Here is a 26,294-nt window from a genome sequence, read left to right on the forward strand (position 1 = left end):
TGTGAGCATGCGAGTGGGGGGCGGGCAGGGAGAGAATCTCAAGAAGACTACGCTGAGTCAGAGCCCAACTTGGGACTTGATCTCGGGGCTCTGTGATCATGACCTGAGCTGAAACCAAGAGTCATTCACTTAACTGACTGAGCCACCCAGGTGTCTCCCAGAAAAGAACTTTTAAAAGTAAAGAAAAATAGCGATGATGGTGCTTGTTATAGTTGAATAATTGCTTCAGTGTAGCTGGTTGTGGTGCTTTTATTATCATATTTTGGGGAGAGAATGTAGAGTCTTTGGCAGAATTAAAAAAGTTAATGTTGGTTATTAAGCTGGTTATATGGGGGCTAGTTGAACTCTCTACTTTTTTATATGCTTGGAAATTTTCATACTAATAGGCTTTTTTGATCAGGCAAGGAAGTAAAATAGTCTTGATTGTGGCAAAAAGTAAAAGAATATATATATATTATATATAATATATAAATATAAATATATAATATACACACATATATATTTATAAATAGTAGGGAGATTTTCCTTCTTTTTTCTACTATCAGACGTATATAATGGTATTAGCCTTGAGCCCATTTTTGAGGCAAAATTCCTAACCATTTAGGAAATGAAGACAATAAAATCAGCTTTTTTTTTTTTTTTTTTTTTTTTTAATGTGGTCATCTCAGCTTTATGTGTGAAGACTGCAGAAATTAGGTGGTGTCTTTCTTTATCTAATTGCAGTGGAAGTTTTGTCCCAAGGAAGGACTATTTACTCTAGAAGGAAGGCCTGAGCTGGAACTGTCTTGTTGTAGAAGGCATACAGCTCCAAGGGGGAGGATCGGAATCTAGTCAGTGAGCATCTGTTTTTGTAGAACAGGATAGTGGGTACTGGAGGGAGCTACAAAGACAGGAAAATAAGATAGTAGCTATTATTTATGGAGGGCTTCCCCTGTGCTGTGCACTCTCTAAACACTTTACGTATATTTAATCCTTACAACATCTCTAGAAGATAGGGCTCGCTCGCTCTGTCTTCTTTCTTTTCTTTTCTTTTCTTTTCTTTTCTTTTCTTTTCTTTTCTTTTCTTTTGTGGCAAAATGTACAATACATAAACATGACTATTGTAACCATTTTTTAAGTGTACAGGTCAGTGGCATTAAGTTTACATTGTTGTGTAAACCATCACTATCATCCATCTTGGAACTTTTTCATCTTCCCAGACTGAAACTCAGCACCTAATATACACTAACTCCCTATTCCTATCATCCCATGCACCCTGTCCCAAGCCCCTGGCAACTGCCCTTCTACTTTTTTGGTCTGTATCGATTTGACTTCCCTAGGGATCTCATATAAGTGGAATCATACAGTGCGTGTCTTTTTGTAACTGGCTCATTTCACTCAAGGTTCATCCACGTTGTAACACGTATCAGAAGTTTTTCCCTTATTAAGGCTGAACTATATTCCATGGTATGAATGTACCATCTTTTGTCCAACTGTATGTCTTTATTTTAATTTTATTTTTAAAAATATTTTATTTACTTGACAGAGAGCACAAGCAGGAGGAGGGACACAGGGAGAAAGGGCAGCAGACTCCCCACGGTGCAGGGAGCCCAATGTGGGGCCCTATCCCAGTACCCTGAGATCATGACCCTAGCTGAAGACAGACACTTAGCTGACTGAGCACCCAGGCGCCCCGTCCAACTATATGTTGATGTACTCTTGGGTAGCTTCCCCCTTTGGCTATTCTAAATAGGCTGCTTTGAACACGTGCATAAAACATGTTGAGATCTGGCTTTCGGTTCTTTTGCGTATATACTCAGAAGTATAATTGCTGGGTTCATATGGTAATTCTATGTTTAATATTTGTAGGAACCGCCATACTGTTTTCTACAGCGGCGTCACCAGTTAGAGTTGTGTCAGCAGTGCACCAGAGTTCCAATTTCTCCAGATCGAAGGTAGGTACTATTCTTATTTTGGTATCATAGAGGAGGAAGAGAGGTGCAGAGAGGTGAAATGGGCTCACACAGCTAACATACACAGATCTGAATTTGAACCCTACAGTCCAATGCAGAACCTTTGATAACCACATAAGATGAGGCCCAGAAAGGATCAGAGACATGATTAAGGGCACTATGCCTAATCCATTATCAGAGCCTTGATTCAGACCAGGCACCTTGCCTTCAGAGTACATATTGTTAAGCATTCTTAGGTTTAGTGGTTTCTCTTTGTTCTTTGTTTTTATCCCCTCCCCCCCAAAAAAAACCTTTAAAAAAATCCCACATTTTGTGGAAAGATATTAATTTTTAGATATCTCTATATGGTTTTTTCCTGCCATTCTAAATTTATGCTTTAAACTGTTATTTAAAATATTATCTTAGGAAATGTATGCAATATGTTCAATTTTCTCTTTATTCAGGTTTCTTGGGTAAAATTTGCCTTTAAGTGTTTTTTTTTTTTTTATTTTTTTATTTTTTTTTATTTTTTATTTTTTATTTTTTTATTTTATTTTTTTTTTTTTTGCCTTTAAGTGTTTTGAATAAGTATGAATTGACTGGTAGAATTTTTTATACATCTCCACTCTACCTACTCCTGCCAGAAGTTTGATTTCAAATAAAACCAAGCAAAATTCTCTCAAGCTGGATTTAAATTGGGGGAAACTTGGAGGGTAGCAATGGTAAACATTGAGGACTTTTTTTTTTTTTTTTTTTTTTTTTGGAGAGAGTAAAGTTTCCAGGTTTACTGACAGAGGAGCAACAGCTAGGAAATGTACTTATTTTTTTCATCCTTCTGTGTGTTTTGCTAGGAGGGCGTGCATTCCCCCTCAGTGCGGTCACCAGGGGACTTTGTGACCTTCTGAAAATAGTGCCATTCCTCCGTGATGCTGGCTTCGCTTGGCCAGTGTGTCAGTTCATGTGCCCTGTCTGCAGAGCCTCCCCTACCACTGCCAGTGAGGGGCCCTGTGATAATACAGACCTAGGGGCCTCTTTAAATCCTGCTCATGCAGGCAGGGCCTCTGAGTGGGTGACTTCTGTGCTCTTTAAGGCCGGGGGGCTGCGTATGCATGGCCTTGAGTGCCCCCCCGCGGTGAGGGTGACAGCTTGTACGACACACCATTATAGCTGGGTGTTCATTTCAGACAAAGACTCCTAGACCCATGGTATCAAGGGCCCACAATCAGCTAAGATGAATTTTCTGATCCGGAAGATATCTTTAAGATAATCTGATTCAGTGGCTCCCAGCCTTGGTGTACACTATGCTCTACCTAGCGAGCTTGAAAACATAATGATGCCTGAGGCCAACCTCCAGAGATTCTGATGTAACTGGTCTGATGGGTGCCCTGGCCATTGGGATTTGTGAAAAGCTTCACAGATAATTCTAGTGTATGGTCAAGGTATAGGATTGTTGCTCTAGTTTCTCTTGACTACCTGTTTTTTTTGGCTCTAAGATTTTTATCACCACAGAAGATACAGGAGGTCTTTTCTCTGGTTGTCCTTCTCAGCAGGGATTGCTGGAATATATTTCTCACATACAGGGGGAATCTCTTGTATTTTGTTTATCTGTTGTTTGAAAATTATTTTTATATCCTTATAGAGTATGTCTTTATATTCACACAATTTAGTGCTGGTTGCTATAGAGGACAGATCTTATTGACTCTGCAGAGCCTTGAGTTTAGGAATATAGAGGAAAGACAACTGTTTGTTCTCCAAGATTTCAATGCAAGCTCCATATCACTGAGTTCTGATGGCAGTTTCATTTTATAAAGTGAAGACTGTGATGACATTGGAGCTGATATTTCTGTAGTTCTGGAAGGCTTCTCGCTACATGTAGCATCTGCCCTCCTGTGCTTTTAAACACTCAGCCATATCATTACTTTGGGAAGTCTGTATCTTTGAGTAAACCACATAGTCAGTTGGAGAGCATCTGATTTAGAGGAATGCTGTGTCCTAGCCCCTCCCAGGCTGTTTGAGTTTGTTTAAAAGGGCAGTGATGGACCTGGCATCATCTTTCCTATGTTGGACTGTGGCTTTAAGATTATTTGGTTGAAACTTCATCAAATTTCATAGATGAGAGTTGGGGTTTGAGGGAGCAAGTATTCTTGTTTGATTTGGTTTTAAAAATGAGTATTTAGATGTGAAAATTTCTAACTTTGTCATTGTTTGTATTCTGTGTATTTATGAGAGCTCTGTCAGCAGTTGAAACAGAAAGGCTCCATGGTGGCTTTCTTGCTGTGTATCTCTTAGAGACCCCTGTTTAGGGTAGACAATGTTTGAGTTACTCTAGTAGTTAAGGACAAGGACTTCTGGACCCGCTCCAAAACCTTTCTGATATGGGCAGAGCAGAGCAATTTGTACATGTATATGTGTATGTACTTACGAATATACATAGTAGAAGCATACATAATGTTACCTTTATTCATAATCATACATAGCTGCTAATACAGAGTGGTACAGAGGAAATTCTTGTAGGATCATCTACTCATCATCTTCCTCAGTTTTTTCAAAGAGAGGTACATTTGGATTTGATCTGGTATTCACATTTAGATAATTTTATAATAGTTGTAGGGCTTGGACTGGGGAGGTGCCTCCCTTCTCACATTTGTGTGGATTTCTCCTCGTAGTTAGTTACCATGGTAACAGGTGTGTGTAAAGGTGGACTGAGGGCACTGATGGATGAGGGGGACCAGTTGCTTAGATCAAAAGCAAGGGCATCTGGTCATTTCCAACGTCTTTGAAAATGAAAGCTGTGCTTCCCTGGAAGGACTTGATGGGGTTCTTAGATCACTTGGAATGGTTTTTCTGCTCTGTAGTCTTATTTGTTGTCCCTATCACCTTCCCACTAATTATTCCTTGGTTGTTGACTTCCAGGGGCTGATTAGTTACACATGTCACTCAAAAAATGGTCAAGGGTTATAACAATGGGGGACTTAATTTTCTGTTTCCTCAACTTCATTTTTAACATGCTGAATGTTTGAAATGAAAAGGCAGCAAAGTACCAGCAAATTCTCTTTGAAAACATAGCTGGTTGTTTGTGGAGGATATTCTACCGGCCCCTCCTAGCTCCAGCCCAGCCCACTGCCACGCCTGGGTCTTTCAAAGCTGGTATCATTTCTAAGAGCAACAGTTTAGAATTGGTTGCCTTCCATTCATAATAGTATGTGGCATCTTCATATAGGAAGTGTAGAATCAAATATTATGTTATGGTGGGATAGGGAGGAGCCACTAATATAACAGTAAAACAGTTGTGTGTGCATGTTTTTTTTTTTTTAATAAAACTAAAACTAGTATTCCAGTTTATGGAAGAAGGGGATAACTTGCACAAAAGTGAAGATAGCATCAGATGATTACAGTGAGCCTCTTCCTCTATGTCAGGCAGTCTCAGTTGAAAAATGAAGATGAGTAAGACATAGTCTCTCCACTGTAAGAACTTCTCAAGAAGTTCTTTGTGCCATTTATCTTCTCAGTGATAACACTCTTCCAGAGTTACCAATCACATTGCTCTCCTTTCTTGTCCACTTACAGATGCCCAGAGTGACAGTTTTCTCACTTGGCACCCTTCCTATTTGCAAGGCAGGGCTCTCTTCTCATTGTGGCACCTGCTACTCCCAAGTGTGGTCCTGGCATAGTAGTTTCAGGTCCCCCTCCCCACCTAGATCTGTGTTATAACAAGAACCCCGGGTGACTTGGGTGTACAAAATATGTTAATATGCATGTCCCATTTCAGTCAGGCTAAGGCAGACCCGAGAATCTGCGTTTCTGATGAGCTTCCACATGATGTTGATTCTGGTCTGTGGACCTCACTGGGGATAGCAAAGCTTTGCTTTCGAAAGCCTACTTAAATCTCCCCTAGTGCATAAGAGGAACAAAGATGTTTGGCTTGTTCTGCTAATATGGAATAGCATATGTAGCTAGCTAAAGACCTCTGGCTTAAATACTCTCATGGGGAGTCAAAGTTGAAAAAGTACCTGTCTACTAGGTGCTAGACATAGCTTTCAGAGTTTTATTAATATACTTGATCCTCACAGCAGGTTTAGGGGGGTAGGCACTGTTACACCTCTGTTTTATAGATGGGGAAATTGAGAGCCAGAGGAGTTAAGTAGCTTGACCACAGTCACGTTAACTATCAGGTGAAAGAACAGGGCTTTGAATGCAGGCACTTTGGCCTCAGTACCTCAACTTTGAAAGGATTGCTATGTACTTCCTGTGTCTAAGATGTTACATTTGTGAGAAAGTGGAGTGAGATCATGGCTGAGAAATGAGAATGTCTCAGTTTGGATAGTAGGCTGGTTCCAGAAGGCAAGCTGAGTACAGATTTGTGATTGGGATACGGAGGGGTTAGCCATAGAGGGTGGGTCATGCTGTTCATGTTTACTGGACAGGATTAGTGGGGGGAGGTGAGACAGGCATGATGCTAGCAGTTGAGGAACAAAAGGGCATGTAGGCAAACTTTTATTTTAGCATCCCAGTATATCAGATACTGTGGTTTATGTTCATTCATTCTTTTTAAAAAAGATTTTATTTATTCAATTGAGAGAGAGAGTGAGTGCAAGTTGGGGGAGGAGGAAAGGGAGAAGCAGACGATGCATGGAGTGCATAACCTAATGCAGGGCATGATCCCTATACCCCGAGATCTTGGCCTGAGCTGAAGGCAGGTGCAGACTAACTGAGCTACCCAGACACCCCTACATTCATTATTTCTTTTGAATCTTGTAATCTTACGGCATAGGTATAGATTTTAAAGATAAGAGAACTGAGGTTTGGAGAGATTTCAGTAATTTTCCCAAGGTTGACAGAGAGGAGGGTGACATAATATGAAAATTTTTTAAGATTTTTTAAAAAGATTTTATTTATTTATTCATTCATGAGAGACACAGAGAAAGAGAGTGAGAGGGAGAGACATAGGCAGAGGGAGAAGCAGGCTCCATGAAGGAGCCCAGTGTGGGACTTGATCCCGGGTCTCCAGGATCATACCCTGAGCTGAAGGCGGTGCTAAACCGCTGAGCCACCTGGGCTGCCCTAATATGAATTTTAAGTCAGTTGCTCTATGGCTTCTCAGGGCAGGGCCTCAGAGCAGAAATTAAGGTATAGAGGGGGAGGTGAGCACTAGGTTGTTGACACTGCATTATAAAAGAGATGCGTGGTCAAGGGATGAGAGTAAGAACACAAGAGCTGCAAGGCAGAGAACCTACAAGTCTAGTCTCACTCAATGCTGGCCATTTAAAACTGGACTAGAGTTCCCTAAGATCTCCCTGTGTAGGGCTGGTCCCCAGGTTGGACACAGGGTTGACACTGCATGTGGGGTTAAGTGGCTTCAGGTTTAAATTCGTTTCCATCTGGTGATTAACATGTGTTGGGACCGAACACTCTCCCTGACCTCCTGTGTCCTTCCTCCCTGAGTCAGCCCAGGAGAGGTCAGTCCTGCCCTCATGTTGACTCCTGTCTCTGAGACACACACCCCTGGTGCCACACTCCTCTGCTTCACCACAAGTGACAGGTACTTCTGTCTTCTTCCCCTCATCTTTCTGAATATTGCATTTCTTGCCATATACCTTCCTCATTGCTCCAAATGTGAAAATCTGAGCTTATTTACTTTAAATAAATTATCATACAGCCTCATGTGACCCCATATAAATCTCCTTAACAGAGAACCTGATGGCATATGTGGTGTGCCTGGGGAAATCTCTGCCTTAGGATGCTCGTAATGGAGGGAACTGACTGGAGTTAGCTCATGGGCACTGTTCATGTTTTGGCAATCATTGACAATATGGGATACCTTCAGGTGGTTCTCCATGAAGCTGTTCTCTGCACATGGCCCCCTGCCCATCATGAAATGTGAAATGCCTCTGGTCCCCTCCCTCTTGGGTGAGAGAGCAGACTTTGCTCTCTGGTGTGGCCCCTCTCATCTTTATCCTTACAATCAAAGGCTTCCATTTCATTTTGTATTGTTTTATTTTCGTTTTTTAAATTTTAACTTAATTTTTTTTTTTCTTTGAGAGAGAAAATAGAGGGGGTGGGGGAGGGAAAGGGGGAAAGAGAGAATCTTTCTGGATGTGGAGCCTGACACGGGTTCAGTTTCATGACCCTGCATGACCTGAGCTGAAGTTAAGAGTTAGGTGCTTCATCACCTGAGCCATCCAGGCACTCCTCCATTTTTTTTAAAAGATTATTTATTTATTTATTTATTTATTTATTTATTTATTTATGAATGAATGAATGAATGATAGTCACACACACAGAGAGAGGCAGAGACACAGGCAGAGGGAGAAGCAGGCTCCATGCACCAGGAGCCCAACGTGGGATTCGATCCTGGGTCTCCAGGATCGCACCCTGGGCCAAAGGCAGGCGCTAAACCGCTGCGCCACCCAGGGATCCCTAAAGATTCTCTTAATGATAGAAGCCTCAGAACTATATTACAAAAAGCTAAGAAATAGAGAGGGAAAAAATGCTTCCATGCCCCATGATTATCGCTTTTTGCAATGATTTTTACATATTTGTATGTTTTCTATCTGCATTCCCTGTTAGTACTACATAATCTCCATCATTACCATTTTAATGGTTGCATAATATTCTGTTGTATACCATTAATTATTTAGCTGTCTTGTTGACAAGTACATTGCTCCCAACTTTTCACAATTATTAATAACATTGTAAGGCATATCTTTGTGCATGTTGCTATTTCCATATTTTGAATTAGATTCTTAGGAGTGAGTCCCAGGTGTGGCATTACTAGGTCAAAGAGTATGAACAATTTTATGGCTCCTAAAACATATTGCCAGATTGCTTTCCAGAGGAGTGGAAGCAATTTACAATGCCATCACAAAGTCATTTGTTTTCAAGATGTTTAGCTAGGGTCAAGGATGCGGTCTCTCAAAGTAGGACAGGAGGAGGGGCGTGTGTGTTTGTGTGCGCATGCACACAAAACTCACTGATTCATATGTGTATTGATTTCAACTGCAATGATATGCGTTGTTCTTGTTAATAGGAATATACTAGGTATCTAATGCCAATGTAATAATTATTCAATGCAGTATTTAATATCACAGTGTGAAGGAATAAAGCAAGTTATGTATATTTCCTGTTTCTCTGGAATTTTGAAAATTTAAAAAAATTGGCAAAGATTAATGAATAAGAACATGCAGGCACTGTGATGAGGTTCTTCGTAGCCCTCTCCTCTTTGAGAACACCTATTGATTTGGAGGTGAAGGTGGAATTTGAAGAAAGTTCGTAGGACAGGCAGAGGGGAGGGCATTGGAAATAGCTGGGCCTATGCTCGGGAGCCCACCTAAGTCAGGTAGCAAAGATACCCTCTCCTGGCAACTGCAGTCTTTCAGATGCAGAATGGAGTGCTTATGACCTCAAAATCCTTCCTCACACATCTAGGGCTCAGTGGGAAAGGTACTTTGGTTAATTAGTAATTTGTTCTAGATCTTTGCCATTACAATTTTCTCCAATTCTTTGTATTTCCCATTGGACTGTTTTTGATGCTGGTAAACATCAAATGCCTTAAAGTAGGGACTGTACCTTTTAAAGTCATTAATTTTTATACCTGTCCGCTGGATTGTCTAGCACACTGTTTTATGTCTTATGTACCTAGTGGTGGCCTTGTGTCTTCTGACTGCCTGTGGGTAACTTGTGCTGTATCCGATGGTCCCAGGAGTTCCACCAAAGCCCCATGATTAAGTAATGGGATCGCCCAGGTCTTGTGCTCACATGTAAAACTCACAGCTGACCTCACAGGGGTAAAGGAAGAAGAAACTTTGGTGGAGAAATTACCTGAGAAAGATGATTTTGGAGAAGACCTCTGACTAGTGTGTATTATCTCTCACATCATCTACTGGGACCTCCTTGTTTGACGGATGGAGAAACTGAGCTCGGGAAAGCCAAACGTCTTCCTCAAGGTCACACAGATCATGGGTGTTGAATGTAACTGGACCTGGCCCTTGGGTCCTACTCTAGTGTCCTTTCCACTACTGCCATCTCCCTATGCCCTCAACAGATCTGTATTTGAAGGTTTTTAATTTTTAAAATTAAATTTTTTTTTTCTGTATGCCCACGTTTCGCCTCTCTTACAGCTACACAGAAATGTGTTTATAGAGATTGTGACCTTGAGGCAATAGTCAGATCCGGTCAAGAGCCATAGAGGCTTAGAAGTTTGTATTGAGAGCCAAGAGATAGTGTGGGATCGAAATTCAGTTTCATACAAAATTACAGCTTTGCGTTATTATCTCTGAATTTAAATATAAACCTTTTATTTTAGAGGAACAATGTTCAGTGTTATTTGTGGTACATGTTTGAGGTGTGTATTTGCCACAATTGTGATCCTAATAAAACTCTCATTATGATCAATATGCACAGAGTAGAGATTTACAGTTTTCAAGAGAGCATTAACTTTGAGTTTCTTGATTTCTCCTTTGCGACTGAAAGCTAAACCTCAGTGTTGTGTCCTCTGTGTGGTGATTTTTCTTCTTCTTCTCTGTAACTTCTTACCCTGAATATGACAAGCACATTGGTTTGCACAGTTGAAGTTCTGCAGCTAAAGGCTTTAATAGTGAGGGAGGTGCCCATGGTGAATGTCAAGAGGGAGGTGCCCATGGTGAATGTCAAATGGAAGGACCCAGCAGACAAAGGAGGAGGGAGAATGAACAGTCTCCTGGTCCTTTTAACAGCTCTGTGATGTCTGCCCTGGGATTTGAATGATTTGTGAATGACTACAACCGGCTCAGTCTGAGGTGCTTGAGGCCTCTGGAAATTGATGTTAACCACATCAGCTGTCAGTAGTTATAGCTACTGGGTAATCGGGTTTGGAATTTATGGGTATTTACATTTCATGGGGCTTTGACTATGTTTCTGTAAGTTGGGAGTAGAAATGTTTGTCCTTGGTATGACTGAATAGCTTATTTTATGCATGGTGCCAGCATTTCAAACTGTCTCAGTGTGTAAACCACTTTCTTCCTGGGAGAGGAAAATAATCTCATTAATCCTATCTGTGGCTAGTGGATGGGATGATTTTTGCCTGCATCCTAGGAATCTAGCTCCATACTGCCTTCTGTGCAATAACTGGTAATATGGTTACACAGTAAAAAGAAGTTTAGAAGAGTCTTACTGAAGGCTGTTGATAAACATTTTGTTACAGCTTGCTGAGGTAGGCACTTTTTTTACTTTGTTTGGTCTCAAAGGGATTAACTTTTTTTTTTCAATAGGAACTAGAAGCTTGTTCTCAAATTTAGAAGATAAGAAAAAACTGAAGGAGCAGAGAAAATTAACCCAGGTTCTTTCCACTTGAATGCAAGCAATAAAAACATTTCAAAAATTTCTTTCATTCCTTTTCTATACATAATTTTTATGTGGCTATAATTAAGCTATTACATTTTCTTTTTTTTTTTTTTCTTTTTTTGTTAGAGAGAATGTGAGGAGGAGGGGCAGAGGGAGAGAGTCTTAAGCAGACTCCATGCTGAGTGCAGAGCCTGTTTTGTGGCTTGATCCCATGACCCTGAGATCATGGCCTGAGCCCAACCAAGAGTCAGTTGCTTAACCGCCTGAGCCACCCATGAGTCCCTGTAGTTATTTATGGAAAAAAAAAAATTTTTTTTTTGTTTTTCTTTCTACTTACCACATACGTTTTTCCTTGTCATATAATTTCCCTTTCAGAACCCTAGTTTTTCATTGAGAGGCACTTCTTAAAATATTTGCTTTTTTTGTCAGTGTCTGGATCAGAGGCTTAGCCCTTTTTTATCGGTGGGGTTTTGCACTGTCCCTCAGCCGTGAAGACAGGCCTGGGTAAATTGTCTCTTTAGTCAGTAGTGCTGGGCTCTCTCTTTCCTTTGAGAGTCATTATTTGGCATAGCTCTAATATTTTCCCAGTTGAAGATTATCCTCTAGTTCGAACTTTCTGTGCATGAAGCTTGATATGTATTTGGGATTAGTTCTTTAGGATATTTTCTCAGAGTTGAATTGCTGGTCGAAAAAGACGAAACATTTTGATGTTATATATACACACACACACACACACACACACATACACACACAGAGTTTTATGTTGTATATTATATTATTTTTGATAAGTTGATACTAGTAATGCCAAACTAACCATACAGTGCACCTTAACATTAGGTGTTACTGCTGTTTAAGCTTTGTTAACGTGATATGTAAGAAATAGCATTGAGTTATTAAGTCTTTGCTTAGCAGTGAGTTTGAACATTTTGGCATACATTTGCTAACTACTTGGTTTCCTGTGTTATGGATTACCTCATCTTAGCTTAGTGTTCTTGTGGGTAAGGAAGGGTGATGCCCGTGGGAATCTTGGTGAGTATGGTTAGCACACAGAACTGCCCTGCAGCCTTGATCTTGGCAGGACCCTACGTTGTGCTTTTAGCTTCTGTCTTACCTAGTGGCAGGCAAGCACTCACCCTCCCCACGTTGCTTCAAGAGATGAGAATCTTTTAAGACTGAAGTAAAGGGTGGGAGTTGGGCTTAGTTGGTAGTGTATGTGACTCTTGGTTGTGGGGTTGTGGGACCAAGCCTCATGTTGAGTGTAGAGAGTACTTAAAAGTAAATAAATAAATTAAAAAAATATATATTTTAATAAAGATTGAAGTAAAGGAGAGTGAAATGTTTTTTAATCAAAAAATGGAGCATGGGATCCCTGGGTGGTGCAGCGGTTTGGCGCCTGCCTTTGGCCCAGGGCGCGATCCTGGAGACCCGGGATCGAATCCCACGTCGGGCTCCCGGTGCATGGAGCCTGCTTCTCCCTCTGCCTGTGTCTCTGCCTCTCTCTCTCTCTCTCTCTGTATGACTATCATAAATAAATAAATAAATAAAAATTAAAAAAAATGGAGCATGGATGTAAGAATTTTTTTAACTTTTAAAAAATAGCCTGCTACAAAATTGTTCTTCTTCCGTTAATTCTTTCCTGAATTTATGGAGTGTCTACTGGGCCAGGTATTCCTGAGGGAGTGCCCCATGCAATGACCTCAAGGCAGAAAGAGAGCACTGTGTCTTGGGAAGGCAGGTAGAGCCAGGGCACCTGGATGGTGACCAGAAAGATCTGGGTGAAGCCACAGGAGCAGGAAGGAACCCAGTGATGCGGACATTTGTAGGCCTGGAAAATGTTGAGGGCAAGCTCTGAAGGGTTTGAGCTGTAGTACCCTAGAAGGATCACTGTAGAAGTGGATTGGAAGGGCGCAAGAGAGGAAGCAACAACTCCCATTGGGTACCTGTCAGGGTAGTCTAGGCATGAGGTGATGGGGCCTCACATGCTCCCTCTTCTTAAACCATCTGGCAGAGGAGCATAATTTTTTATTTTTAATCTGTTGTTGATGGATGTGTTTGTAAAGGGATATGTTAGGAAGGGTTAAAGACCGGGGAAAAGGAAGAGCTTAGAAAGGAAGCCTTAGGGAACCCTGGGTGGCTCAGCGGTTTAGTGCCTGCCTTTGGCCCAGGGCGTGATCCTGGGGTCCTGGGATCGGGTCCCACGTCGGGCTCCCGGTGTGGAGACTGCTTCTCCCTCTGCCTGTGTCTCTGCCTCTCTCTCTCTCTCTCTCTCTCTCTCTCTCTGTGTCTCTCATGAATAAATAGATAAAATCTTAAAAAAAAAAAAAAAAAAAGGAAAGGAAGCCTTGATATCAAAGGGGGTCATTTCTCTGGAAATCTGTGAAATCAGTGCTTTCCCAATTCAGAAGAGCCATAGGATTTTTGTTGTTGTTCAGGGAGGGAGTTGGTGAAATGATACAGAATTCTTCTGGAGAAAAAAGATCTGAGAGAGACCTGGGAAATTCTGAAAAAAATAAGGAATGAGCAGCAACTAGACTTAACTGGATGTTAAGGTATGTCATGAAGCTATAATTGCTTAAGTGCTGGAACTGGACAATTTAAGCTTTTTGCTGCAGAAGAAGAAATAGGCAAACAGATCAATGGAACAAAATAGTATCCAGAAATAAACCTGAAATGGACCTGAAATTAGATGATGATAATGATGGTTTTCAGATCGCTGTAGAAAACAGATTTTCCAATAATTTAAATAGAGAAACGAGGTTAAGCAATATGCATTTTTCCTCTTTCACACTTTACACCCCAGGAAATTCCAGATCAAAGATTTAAGCATGAAAATATGAAACAGTAAAACTAAGAAAACATGGATGGATTTATTTATAATTTCATAATAGTGAAGATCTTTCTCTGAGCCATAAATTTGTAACACACATGGCCAAGAAAGAGTTGCCATTAGCGATCTTAATTTTAAAAGAACTCGTAGATGCAAGTAATGAAAAATCTCTTAATTCAGTAGGTTTTTGTGTGTGTGTGAATTTAGTAGATTAAGAAAAAATATATAAATGCTGCTAAAAAAGTAAATGAGGTATATAGCCTTGCTAGTAATAATTATTGGAAGGTATGTCAATGACATATTATTTTTGGCCAGTTTGGCAAAAAATAAAGAAAATTCTAAGTGCTCACAGAACTTGGGGAAACAGAAACTCTCACCACAGGAGATCCATAGACAGTATCAAAATAGAATGTATATGCCTTTTCCCTAGAAATCCTACCTTTAAGAAATTACTGTCCATCTGGACTTACAATGATTTGTGAAGATATGTGGGCAAGGATGCTTATTCCAGCATCATTTGCTATAGCAAAAACTTGGGAACAGAGCGCCTCAGTGTGGTACTGGTCAAATAAATTGTGCCACTCTCAAATGGTATATGATTTGTAGCTGTCCAAAGAGTGAGGAAGGTGTGTAATGTGCTGACAAAGAAAACATTCCAATGCGTGTTGCTGTTAAATGAAAAGCAAGATGTGGTCTGTGACCCTGTTTGTAGAAATAATCAGAAAGAATATGTTTTATAGATAGATTAAATAAATCCCCCACTCTTCCAAAAAGGATCACAGGTAACATTAACTGTTGTAGGAAAAGTGACAAAGTAACTGAGGTAGAGATTCAGGAGGCATCCCATTTGAATTGTGTGTGTGTGTGTGTGTGTGTGTGTGTGTGTGTGTATGGTCGGTTTTATAATTTTTAACTCAACAGGGGTTATCTGAGTTTGAGATTATAGCGTTTTGTCTAAAACACACACATCAACACTCCCTAATAAATGTCAGTCAGAAAAAAAAATCCTGTAACGTTTTCTTTATTTATAAATTGTGGTACGAGACTCAGATACACTTATTTATCCTATCCTCCTGTGACACTCTTAAGATTGAGACCTTTTCAGTTTTTTATCTTGGTGGTTTAATTAGCTAAGGAGAGGACCATGAGCTGCTTTTTAAGCATGGGCAATTTCCAGTGTAGTGAACATATAGCATTATATAAGTTTTAGGCGTATAATATAGTGATTGAACAGTTCTATACCTTACTAAGTGCTCATCATAAGTGTCCTCTTCAGTCCCCATCACCTATTCCACTCATCCCCCCACCCACAATTTGTTCTTTAGAGTTAAGGTTTGTTTCTTGGTTTGCCTCTCTCTTTTTCTCCCCCTTTGTTCATTTGTTTTGTTTCTTAAATTCCACATGTGAGTGAAGTCGTATGGTATTTACCTTTATCTGACTGACTTCTTTCCCTTGGCATTATATTCTAGCTTCATCTGTGTTATTACAAATGGTAAGGTTTGGGATCCCTGGGTGGCGCAGCGTTTTGGCGCCTGCCTTTGGCCCAGGGCATGATCCTGGAGACCCAGGATCGAATCCCACATCAGGCTCCCGGTGCATGGAGCCTAAAAAAAAATGGTAAGGTTTCATTCCTTTTTATGGCTGAGTAATTCCTTTGTGTGTACCATATACTACATCTTCCTTACCCCTCTGTTGATGGACATTTGGGCTGCTTCCATAATTTGGCTATTGTAAATAATCCTATAATAAACATATTGATGCATGCATCCCTTTGAATTAGTGTTTTTGTACTTTTTGGGTAAATACCCAGTAGTCTGATTACTGTTTATGTGGTATTTCTATATTTAATTTTTGAGGAACCTCTATTTATTTTCTATAGTAGCTACAACGGTTTATGCTCCCAGCAACAGTGCGTTGAGGGTTCCTTTTTCTCTGCATCCTCACCAACACTTTTTTGTATTTTTGATTTTAGCCATTCTCATGGGTGTGAGGTGATATCTCATTATAGTTTTGATAGCATTTCCCTGATGATGAGTGATACTGAGCATCTTTTCATGGGTCTGTTGGCCATCTAGGTTTCATATTTGGAGAAATGTCTGTTCATGTCTTCTGACCATTTTTAAATTGGATTATTTGTTTTTTGGTTATTGAGTTGTATCAGTTCGTTATATATTTTGGATATTGACCCTTTATTGGATATGTCATTTGCAAATATCCTCTCCCATTCAGTAGGTTGTCTTTTTGTTGGTTGTTTCTCCCAGAAGGCAATTCTCTCCCCCACCCCCTTTTTTTTTTTTTTAAGATTTACTTATATTTTTGAGAGAGATTTAGAGGGGAAGAGGGAGGTGAGAGGAAGAGAATCTTAAGCAGACTCTACACTGAACCTGGAGCCGTTCCCTGAGATCACTTGAGCCAAAAGTGAGAGTCAGATGCTCAACTGACTGAGCCATCCAGACTCCCCCCAGAAGATAGTTTCTGATGGAGAATTTTTTTAAGGACTCTACTGTAAGAACAGGGAACCTTTCTGGGAACTAGATTTGTACAAGCCATAAGTGAAAAAGGAGTGTTCACAGGGAATAGTCTCAGCAAAGCCATGGGTGCTAGTAAGCATGAGAAAGTGCTGGAAAACAGAAAATGGTTCAGGCAGGCTAGTTTGTGGCTTGGAGTTAGAGAATATTAAGAGGTGAATCCAGAGAGGGAAGCATTGGTTCCTAAAGCTTTGGTGACTTTGGAATCACCTGGGAATTAAATAATACTGATAACTGGCTTCTACCTCCAGGCATTGTGACTTCATTGGGATGGCGTGTGCTGAGGCATTGGAAATTATAAAGCTTCCCAGATTTCTGTGTTTAGCAAAATTTGGGAACATCCAAGCCAGTTTATGAAGGTCCATATAATCATACTGAGTCATTAGGATTTTATCCACAGAGACATTTTTGGCATGGAGGAGCTGCTGAATGATTTTACCAGTAGAGTGATTTGATCAGAACTGTAGTTTGGAAGATCTTGCTGTTGGTTTTGGGGTAAATAGATTGAGAAAGCTGAGACTGGAGGCAGGGAAACCAATCAAGGGGTCCCCTTAGATAAATGAAAGTGGCCTGATGGAGGGAATGACAGTGATAGAAAGAGGCAGATGGATCCCTGAGATATTGAAGAGATGGATTCAGTAGAACTTGTAGTGGGTGGGATGGGGTGTATGGGGCAGACGGGAGTCATCAGTTGACTGAGGCAGATGGGAGCAAGGAGAGCAGGGATGATGTAGGGGAAGGGATAGATCTTTTCTCCGTGTTTCAGTAGGGGTCACCAGCACTGCTGGTTTCTTCTTCTAAGGAGTAGCTAACCAAGTCTATCCATTCTTTGCTAAGCACTGACCTCATTTGATGAACTGCCTCTAGTCTGATTTCTCCTCAGGTTGATCTCATATCTTACTCCTTTGCAGTTTGAGTGGTTGTCTTTTCTCTAATGATTAATGATTTTGTATGTCTCATGCATTAAGAGATCTAGTAAGGGGGATTCTCCACATACTTGTGATCCATGGAAGTCCTGATGGCCACTGTGTCTCAGTGGCATCTAAAGAGCTTCGTTTTTCATAGTTGGGGAAATATAAATTTCATTAATCTTTCATATAATTGAATTGAGAATATATATTACTTTTATCTGAAAAGCTTTTGTGGAATTTTTGAGGCAGATTTAATATAGCAATCTGGATTTGAGAAAAATACAATCTATGAAATAAAAGTTCAGTTGTGCTGTATTTTAAGAAAATCTAATATATAAAAATCTGAAATGACAAAGCTGGTAAATTGTGGGTGGTGATAATTGGTGGTTGATAATTTTGCTAATTCTTGGCTTTGAAAAGAGGTGCTTTAGGAATCCTTCATAATGTAAGTTTTCTGTGTTCATTTAAACGATTTGATTTTAGGAAAAATATCTTAGGATAGGGAACAGCCTGCCTAGATATTAGATAATTAATATTGTTTTGAGAATCCTGGAGAAGCATTAATAAGGGTTAAGACCCCTCTCCCCCCATAATGCTGGACAATGTCAGAGAAGGTGAGTATTCCTTTGTATACATGTGCTCTCTGACCTTTCCCCATAACTGTAGGTTTTGTGAATAGTTGTCTCATCTTTTTCCATGTGTGCAGCTCCTGCAGAACCCCATAGTGAAGTAAAACCTTGTGTATGACATTTTGGTCTGTAGACATAAATGAGATTCTAAAATTATAAATTATATTTAATGAAATTCACTGTAGATTTACCTAGGTACCTAAGGTTTGAAGCCAGAAATTATAGAGTTAGATGGGAAATGCATTTCCTGGTGAGAGAAAGGAGCTAAGAGAAATTATGAAAATATAATCTGGAAAGAAAACACTCCACAATATGAAAAATAGTAAGACCTTAACATTAAGTATTTGTGGTAAGGTAATACCTCTCCCCAGCTTTCAAAGAAAGAATGATATACCAGCAAAAAAAAAAAAAAAAAAAAAAAAAAGTGTTTTCCAAAGCATCAAGATATACTGTTGGCAACATATTATTTTGAAAAGAATTTGTTTTGTTTCTAAAGAGTAGAATGATTTTTAGAGAAAAAGTGAAGAGAGGGTACCTGAACACCTAACACATTTGTGATGGGCTGATTATAAATGCATGTTCAGAGGCAAATGACCATGATAAACAACCGTATAGGAACCTGCTTCATGTGAAATGAAATCATTTGCCTCCTACCACCTTGCATGGCATCAACAAATGAGTTGTGCATGAGACATAAAGCAGCATATAGTGCTGGTGCTCATTCTGTCATCTGCTGGGGCTTCATTATGGAGAGGGATGCTGGTGGCTATCCACACGCTTAACTGGCAGCCTTCACTAACTAATGGAGCCATATTCGTGTTGGCTGACATCTGATTTTAGAAGTTATTTGTAAAGAAAAGTTTGTTGTAATCCAAACAGAGATTTTTAAATGTCAGATGTGCTGCACAAGATTCATCTAATGTGAGTGGCACCATAGGAAGGATTAGCTATTTTTCTAAACACTCATATATGCTGAGGCTGTTTTTCCTGTGTGCACTTAGTATTTCCATATAGCATATTAAAGCAAAATATTAGAAATAAGCATAAATTTCTGTAGTTTTGAACATTGTAAATAGGACTACAATATCACCAAAGTGACAATGTTATTAGTAAACCAAAAAATTTGATGGTACACCATGTAAAGACCTTAGAAGTCCACATTCTTGGCCTCATAATGAGAAAATAAGCTCAACAAACAAAATCAACAACTCGTTTCAGATCCATCAGAGATTCAAGGTTACGAGGTAAACTGCTGCCCCAAGAAATGCAGAGAAGAGTGCATACCAGGAATCACTGTTTACCAGAAGCAGAAGTCCTGGGGTAGAGCCCTCCTTCCCTGCCCCACCCTTCTACCCCTTCCCCCACCAGGACTGGTAGGAGCAGTTAAACTGTTAACAGTTGAATTGCTAGAGGCTTGGTGTACACAAGCCTGAGAGTTCAAAACTACCAGGGCCCTGCGTGGAGGGGGAAGGGCTCTGTGCTTTCATGAATTTTATTTCCAGGAGCCCCACCAGAGTCTCAGAAAAAAATCCTCTCCTGTTTTTGGCAGGGGGAGGGGAAAAGAAACCATTTTGAAATATATCCAGAGCATTCTGTTCTCCTTAACAAAAGCCTACCCTAAAACTAATTTACTAAAGCTTAACAGACCTGGATTTTACCAGAACCTAACTGACCTGGGGGTGGGAAATAATCAGTTGCAGCCCCTTCTACACTTTTGGTCTCACCCCAGAGGGAAAAGGAAAGGTGAGTCACTCTTAAGAAAAAAAAAGTCAAAAGAAAGTCAAAAAAAAAAAAAAAAAAAAAAAAAAAAAAAGGTCCAGGGGCATAGGCTCTGTAAAAGACAGACCTGCTGGTAGCACTATAGAGGGCTTCCCCTCCCCCCAACACCGTACCACCATTTCAGTCATGGTCCTGGATAATAACAAGGGATTATCAACAGCAAGACTCAGACCCTATGTAAGAGAAAGCTAAAGGCAACAAGGAAGACAAAAATGGACACTAGAGGAATTTTTAGCCTTTCTGACACCTAAAACTAACAGGAAACACAGCTATCTTAGCCAGATACACAGAAGACCTCACACTAAAGACTTCAGTTCCTTTTACATAATACATCATTGTCTGGCTTTAAACAAAAAATTTCAAGGCATGCTAAAAGGCAAAACACAGTTTAAAGATATAAATGAAGCATCAGAACCACAGTCAGATATAGAAGAGATTTTTTAATGATCAGACTGAGCATTTAAAATAAGTATATTTAATATGCTAAGGGTTCTAATGGTAAAAATGGACAAAATTCAAGAGCAGATAGATGTAAGCAGAGAGATGGAAACTCTGGAAAGAATCAAAATTAATGCTAGAAATGAAAAACACAGAAAGGTAGAATGTCTTTTGGCTCATCGGTAGACTGGCCTGGGCCAAGGAAACAGTCAATGGGTTTGTAGATTCATCAAGAAAAACTTCCCCAACTGAAAAGCAAAGGGAAAAAAGAATAAAAAGTACCAGAACAGAATGTTTAAGAACTCTAGGACAGTTAAAACATAAAATATGTGTATTGAGAATACCAAAAAGAGAAGAAAGAGGAAAAGAAGAAATATTTGAAGTAATAATGGCAGATAAATTTTCCCAAATGGGTGATGGACATCAAACTACAAATCCGGGAAGCTCAGAGGACACTATGCAGGCAAATTCCAAAAAATCTGCACTTAGGTATATCATATTAAAACTACAGAAAATCAAAGACAAAGTTCTGAGTAAAGCCAGAGGAGATAAACACCTTACCTCTATAGGCTCAAGGATAGGAATTACATCCGATTTCTATTCAGAAACCATGTAATCAGAAGAGAAAAACAGCCAACTTAAAAGTCTGTACAGTTGTATCTCATTTTTTTTTTTTTTGTATCTCATTTTATTATTCTTTGCTTTGTTGAATTTTGTAGATACTGTGTTTCTTGCAAATCTTAGGTTTGTGGCAATCTTACACCAAATAAGTCTCTCACTGCCATTTTTCCAACAGCTTTTCCTCTCTTCATGTTTCTGTGTCACATTTTGGTAGTCCTCAGAATATTTCCGACTCTTCCATGATTACTATATTTGTTATGGTGATCTGTGACCAGTGATCTTTGACGTTCCTCTTCTGATTATTTGGAGGCACCACGAACTGCCTATATAAGAAGATGAACGGAATTGATAAATGTTGTATGTATCCTGACTGCTCTACTGACCAGCCATTGCCCCATCTCCTTGGGCCTCTCTCTTCCCTGAGACACAATGTTGAAATAACGCCTATCACCCTATTTTGGCTTCTAAGCCTTCAGGTGAAAGGAAGGGTCGCATAGCCCTCACTTTAAATCAAAAGCTGGAAGAGATTAAGTTTAGTGATGAAGGCACGTTGAATGCTGAGGCAGGCCAAAAGCTAGGCTGCTTGCACCAAACAGCCAAGTTGTGAATGCAAAGGACAAGTTCTTGAAAGAAATTAAAAGTGCTATTCCAGTGAACACATGAATAAGAAAGCAAAACAGCCTTACTATGATTTGGAGAAAGTTTTAATAGTCTGGATAGAAGATCAAACCAGCTGCAAATTCCCTGAAGCTAAAGGCTAATCCAGACTAAGGTCCTAGCTGTTCAATTCCGTAAAGGCTGAGAGAGAGGAGGAAGCTGTTGAAGAAAAGTTTGACATTAGTAGATAGATGTTCATGAAATTTAAGGAAGGAATCCATGTTTGTGGATTCATCAAAGTGCAGGGTGAAGCACCAGGGCTAAGGTAGAAACTGCAGCAGGTTATCTAGAAGATCTAGCTAAGGCAATTAATGAAGGTGGCTGCTCTAATCAGGTTTTTGGTGTAGACAAAACAGCCTTCTGTTGGAAGAAGATGGCATCCAGGACTTTCATACCTACGGAGAGGTCAACTCCTGCCTTCAAGGCTTCAGAGGACAGGCTGACTCTTCTGTTAGGGACTAATGCAGCCGGTGACTTGAAGGTGAAGCCAGTGCTCGTTTACCATTTCAGCATCCCAGGGCCCTTAAGAACTATGCTAAATTATTCTGCCTCTGCTCTAAATGGAACAGCAGAGCATGGATGGTGGCACATCTGTTTACAACATGATTTACTGAATATTTAAAGTCTGCTGTTGAGAATGATTGCTCAGAAAAAAAGATGAGCTTCAAAATATTCCTGCTCATTGACAATACATCTGGTCATTCAAGACTTCTGACGGAGATGTCTTATGAGATGAGTGCTGTTTTCAGGCCTCCTAATACAACATCTATTCTGCAGCCCATAGATTGCGGAGTACTTTCAAGAAAGATGTTTCATAAGGCTAGAGCTGTCATAGATAGTGATTCCTCTGATGGAGTTGGGCAAAGTCATTTGGAAACTTTCTGGAAAGGATTCAGCTTTCTAGATGTCCTTCAAGATATTAGTGATTCATGGGTAGAGGTCAAAATATCCATATGAATGGAAGTTTGAAAGAAATGGATTCCTCCCCCCCCATGGATGACTTTGAGGGCTTCAGGATTCCAGTGGAAGGAAGGAACTGCAAATGTGGTGGAAACAGCAAGAGAAGCAAAATCAGAAGTGCAGCCTGAAGATGTGACTGAACTGCTGCCATCTCATGATAAACCTGAATGGATGAAGAGTTGCTTCTTAGGGATGAGCAAAGAAAAGTGGTTTCCTGAGATGGCATCTCATCCCGGTGAAAATGCCAGGATTACTGTTAAGATGATAACAGAGGATTTACGATATGACATAACTCAGTTGATCAAGCAGCAGTTTGAGAGGATGGACTCTAATTTGAAAGAAATTCTCCTGAGTATAAAATGCTATCAAACAGCATCACAAGCTACAGAGAAATTGTTCCTGAAAGGAAGAGTCAGTAGATGTGGCTGACTTCATCGATGTCTTGTTTCAGAAATTGCTACAGTCACCCCAGCCTTCAGCAGCCTTCATGAATCACCACCCTGATCAGTCAGCAGCCATTAACGTGGAGCTAAGACGCTCTGCCAGTGAAGAGATTATGACTTGCTGAAGGATCAGATGAAGGTTAGCATTTTTTTTTTTAGCAATAAATAGTCTTTTTTAAATAGGTCATGCACATTGTTTTTCAGACATAATGCTATTGCATGCTTAAGAGACTACAGAATAGTGTAAATATAGCTTTTATATGCAGTAGAAAACCAAAAAATCCATTTGACTCATTTTATTATGAGATTTACTTTATTGTGGTGGTCTGGAACTGAATTCTCAATATTTTCGAGGCATGCCTTCATCTTGTAAAATTATCCTGCAAAACTGAAGGAGAAAGGAAGAATTTCTCAGACAAATAAAAATTGAAAGAACTTTCCACTAGTAAATCTGTCTGGCAAGAAGTGTTAAAAGTTCTTCAGAGAGAAGGGAAATGATCAGAAACTTGGTCAGAAACTTGGATATACACAGGGGTAGGAGGAGTAGAGGGAAGGAATACATGAAAGGGCATCTCGCTTCCCTCCCTTGAGGCACTGGTGCCATGTTCTGCACCCAGCACCCAAGCTAAATAATATAGATAAGGAGCTTTCTGGCTTGTTGGCTTAAAAAAAGAGAGTAACTTTCTGAACCCACAGCTGCCTGGTTAAATGACCTCTGCATTTAAAGATTACTGAAATGGATATAGCGAGGTCTCTGGCTCATGGAAGATAGGAATCTCCAAAAACTCTGGGCAAAACTGCAAATAACAAATGAAAATATAGCGAAAATCTTGTTCCCCTTTGTATTTATATAAATATTGCACCTTATTGTGTCTTACACGACAGAAACTTTTGTTATAGTATCACCTTGTCAGTTACTGTGGTGTCATTTTAAGATCAATCATTCAGAGCTTAAAGAAAAAAGAATTGAATATATTAAGTGTAGACATATGAGCTCTTTAAAAGCCAAGCATTATTATAGCTTTTCAAACTAGAAATGAAAGGGCCACGGAAGCATCATATTTATCTTAAATTTTTCACATATTGATGGCTCTCAACCACATAAATGAAAAATCTTTTGGGGTACTCCCTTAAAAATAAAAGGAGGTCTTGACACAAATGTGAGAAAGTAAGCACTGTGGATTATTCTTATTCATGATTGGTGCATTTCTTGCTATGACCTCATAAGGAACCATTGTTAGGGAACTACTAAGTACCTGCAAGGAGTCCATGGGTGGGCCAATTGGGCTTTTGGTCCTTTTACTGAAGAAGTTGATTTTTGGTGACCTGAGGGACATTGACCACAGTTAGCTTTTTTCCTTTTTGGCTTTTGTCTATTTTGTTTGTTCTTTTTTTTTTCTTATTCTTTAATTATTTAAAATTATTATTTTTTAAAACGTTTACTTTCATTTCTCCTCATTCTTTTTTTTTAAATTTATATTTTCAATTCTTATTTTTCTCTTTTTTCTCTATTATTTTTATTTTTATTTTTTTAGTTAATAACTTTAGCTAGTATTGGTAGTATAGTTAGCAAGTTAACCATGCTGCAGGGCTTTGCAGCAGTCCATACTAATGAGGACATCCATATAGACAGTTACCAGCTCCTTAAGACCGTTGGCCAGGACAACTTCAAGGTTGACTCAGCATATTATGGAACAGAAGTGGCTGTGAAGGTCATTAATAGGAGTCAGCAGAGATTTTACGGCCTCCAGAGACTATTCCTTGAAATCCAAAGCATGAAGGTCTTCAATTACCCTAATAACATGAAACTATTTGAGATGATCTTGACCCAGGTACATCTGCCTGGTTCAGAGTATACGCTAGCCGCTGTTTGACTACCTAGTGGACTGTGATCACATGGAAAAGAGGCTTGTAGCAAATTTTTCTGGAGAGTGTCCACTGTACAGTGCTTCTTCCACCAGAAGAGTATTGTCCACAGGGACCTAGAGCCAGAGAACCTGATTTTTGATATTGATCTTTACATCAAGGTTGTGGACTTTGGCTTTGGCAGTGTGTTCACCATTGTCAATAAGCTGAATACCTTCTGTGGCAGACCCCCCTTTTTCCATGGAATTCTTCTGGAGCCGTATTTCTGATGCCCACTTGGTGGATGTTTGGAGCATTGAAGTCATCCAGTTTCCTGCCTTTTGAGGGATCAGAACTCAAAAGACCTGTGGGAATGGATATTGTGTGGAATATATGGCTTTTCTTTCTTCATGTCCACAGAGAGTGAAAACCTGCTGAAGAAATTCCTGATCCACAACCACAGCGACAGAGGCATTTTAGAGGAAATCATGAGCGACCTGTGGACAGACATGGGCCCTGAAGAGGAACTGAAGCCATACATTGAGCCACTCCTGACTACAAGGATACCCAGCAGCCTAAGTCAGTGCTGTCCATGGGCTACAAGTGGGAAGAGATGCACGACTCAATGATGGGCCTGAAGTATGAAGAGTTAATGACCATCTGTGGGCTTTGGGCTACTAAGACAGCCCAGCTGGAGTACATTCTGTCACCATGAAGTCCCTGCCTGCAGCTGATCCCACCAACAGTGTTGTCCCTCTCCATCCTGTGAGGTAGAGGCTAGTGTCTCTGTAAATCCAAGCAGCAAAATACTGTCATTCCCACCTTTCCTTTGTTCTCTAAGATAGAAAAATCAGTGGCATGAGGACCGGAGTCTGGGTGGAAGGCTAGCAGAACAGCCAAAGTGACTGTAAGTCCCTGCCCAGGCAGGAGATGAAGATTACCACCCGAACACTACTCTCCCACTTTACCCCTGTGGTCTCCTCATCCGCCAACAATGCCAACAATGGTGGTGGAGTGTCAGGCTGAGCCACCTTTTCCCAGCTGTACATAGAAGGCCTGGCCAGCACAGAGGACTTTGCCTAATAGGGGATGGATGGAGGTGTACAAAGTACAGAGGATGGAGTTCTCTCTGTGGGATTGAAGCTATCTGGCACTTCCATGGCATTCAGAAGCATTGAGGACAAAACAGCTGTGATGTTTAAGTTTCATAGAATTGCCAGGAACCCTCTTGGGGGGTAGAGAGGCCAGCCCCCAGTTTTACCCATACCTGGTAAAACTTCAGAGATTAGACTCTACCTGGAGCCTTTCTCCCTTGCCCTGCCCTTCTCCCTCCTTTCTTCCATGTTTGTTGGGAGGGGAGATGGTTTTGTAGAAATAAACACAAGTACTAATGGGTAAGCACTAAGT

At 40.2% G+C, this 26,294-nt stretch overlaps 1 protein-coding gene across 7 annotated transcripts in view; it reads left to right on the top strand.

The window, feature by feature from the left end:
* FARS2 (phenylalanyl-tRNA synthetase 2, mitochondrial) overlaps positions 1 to 26,294 on the top strand; it is a 499,622-nt gene that overhangs the window by 45,391 nt on the left and 427,937 nt on the right. For all 7 annotated transcript variants that reach the window (XM_038584089.1, XM_038584093.1, XM_038584088.1 and 4 more), the window contains exon 2: positions 1,849 to 1,934. The gene's annotated coding sequence lies outside the window, so the exon portion shown is untranslated. The remainder of the gene's footprint in view (positions 1 to 1,848; positions 1,935 to 26,294) is intronic.

Source organism: Canis lupus, chromosome 35, assembly GCF_011100685.1.
Source record: "Canis lupus familiaris isolate Mischka breed German Shepherd chromosome 35, alternate assembly UU_Cfam_GSD_1.0, whole genome shotgun sequence".
In the NCBI taxonomy this organism is placed as follows: domain Eukaryota; kingdom Metazoa; phylum Chordata; class Mammalia; order Carnivora; family Canidae; genus Canis; species Canis lupus.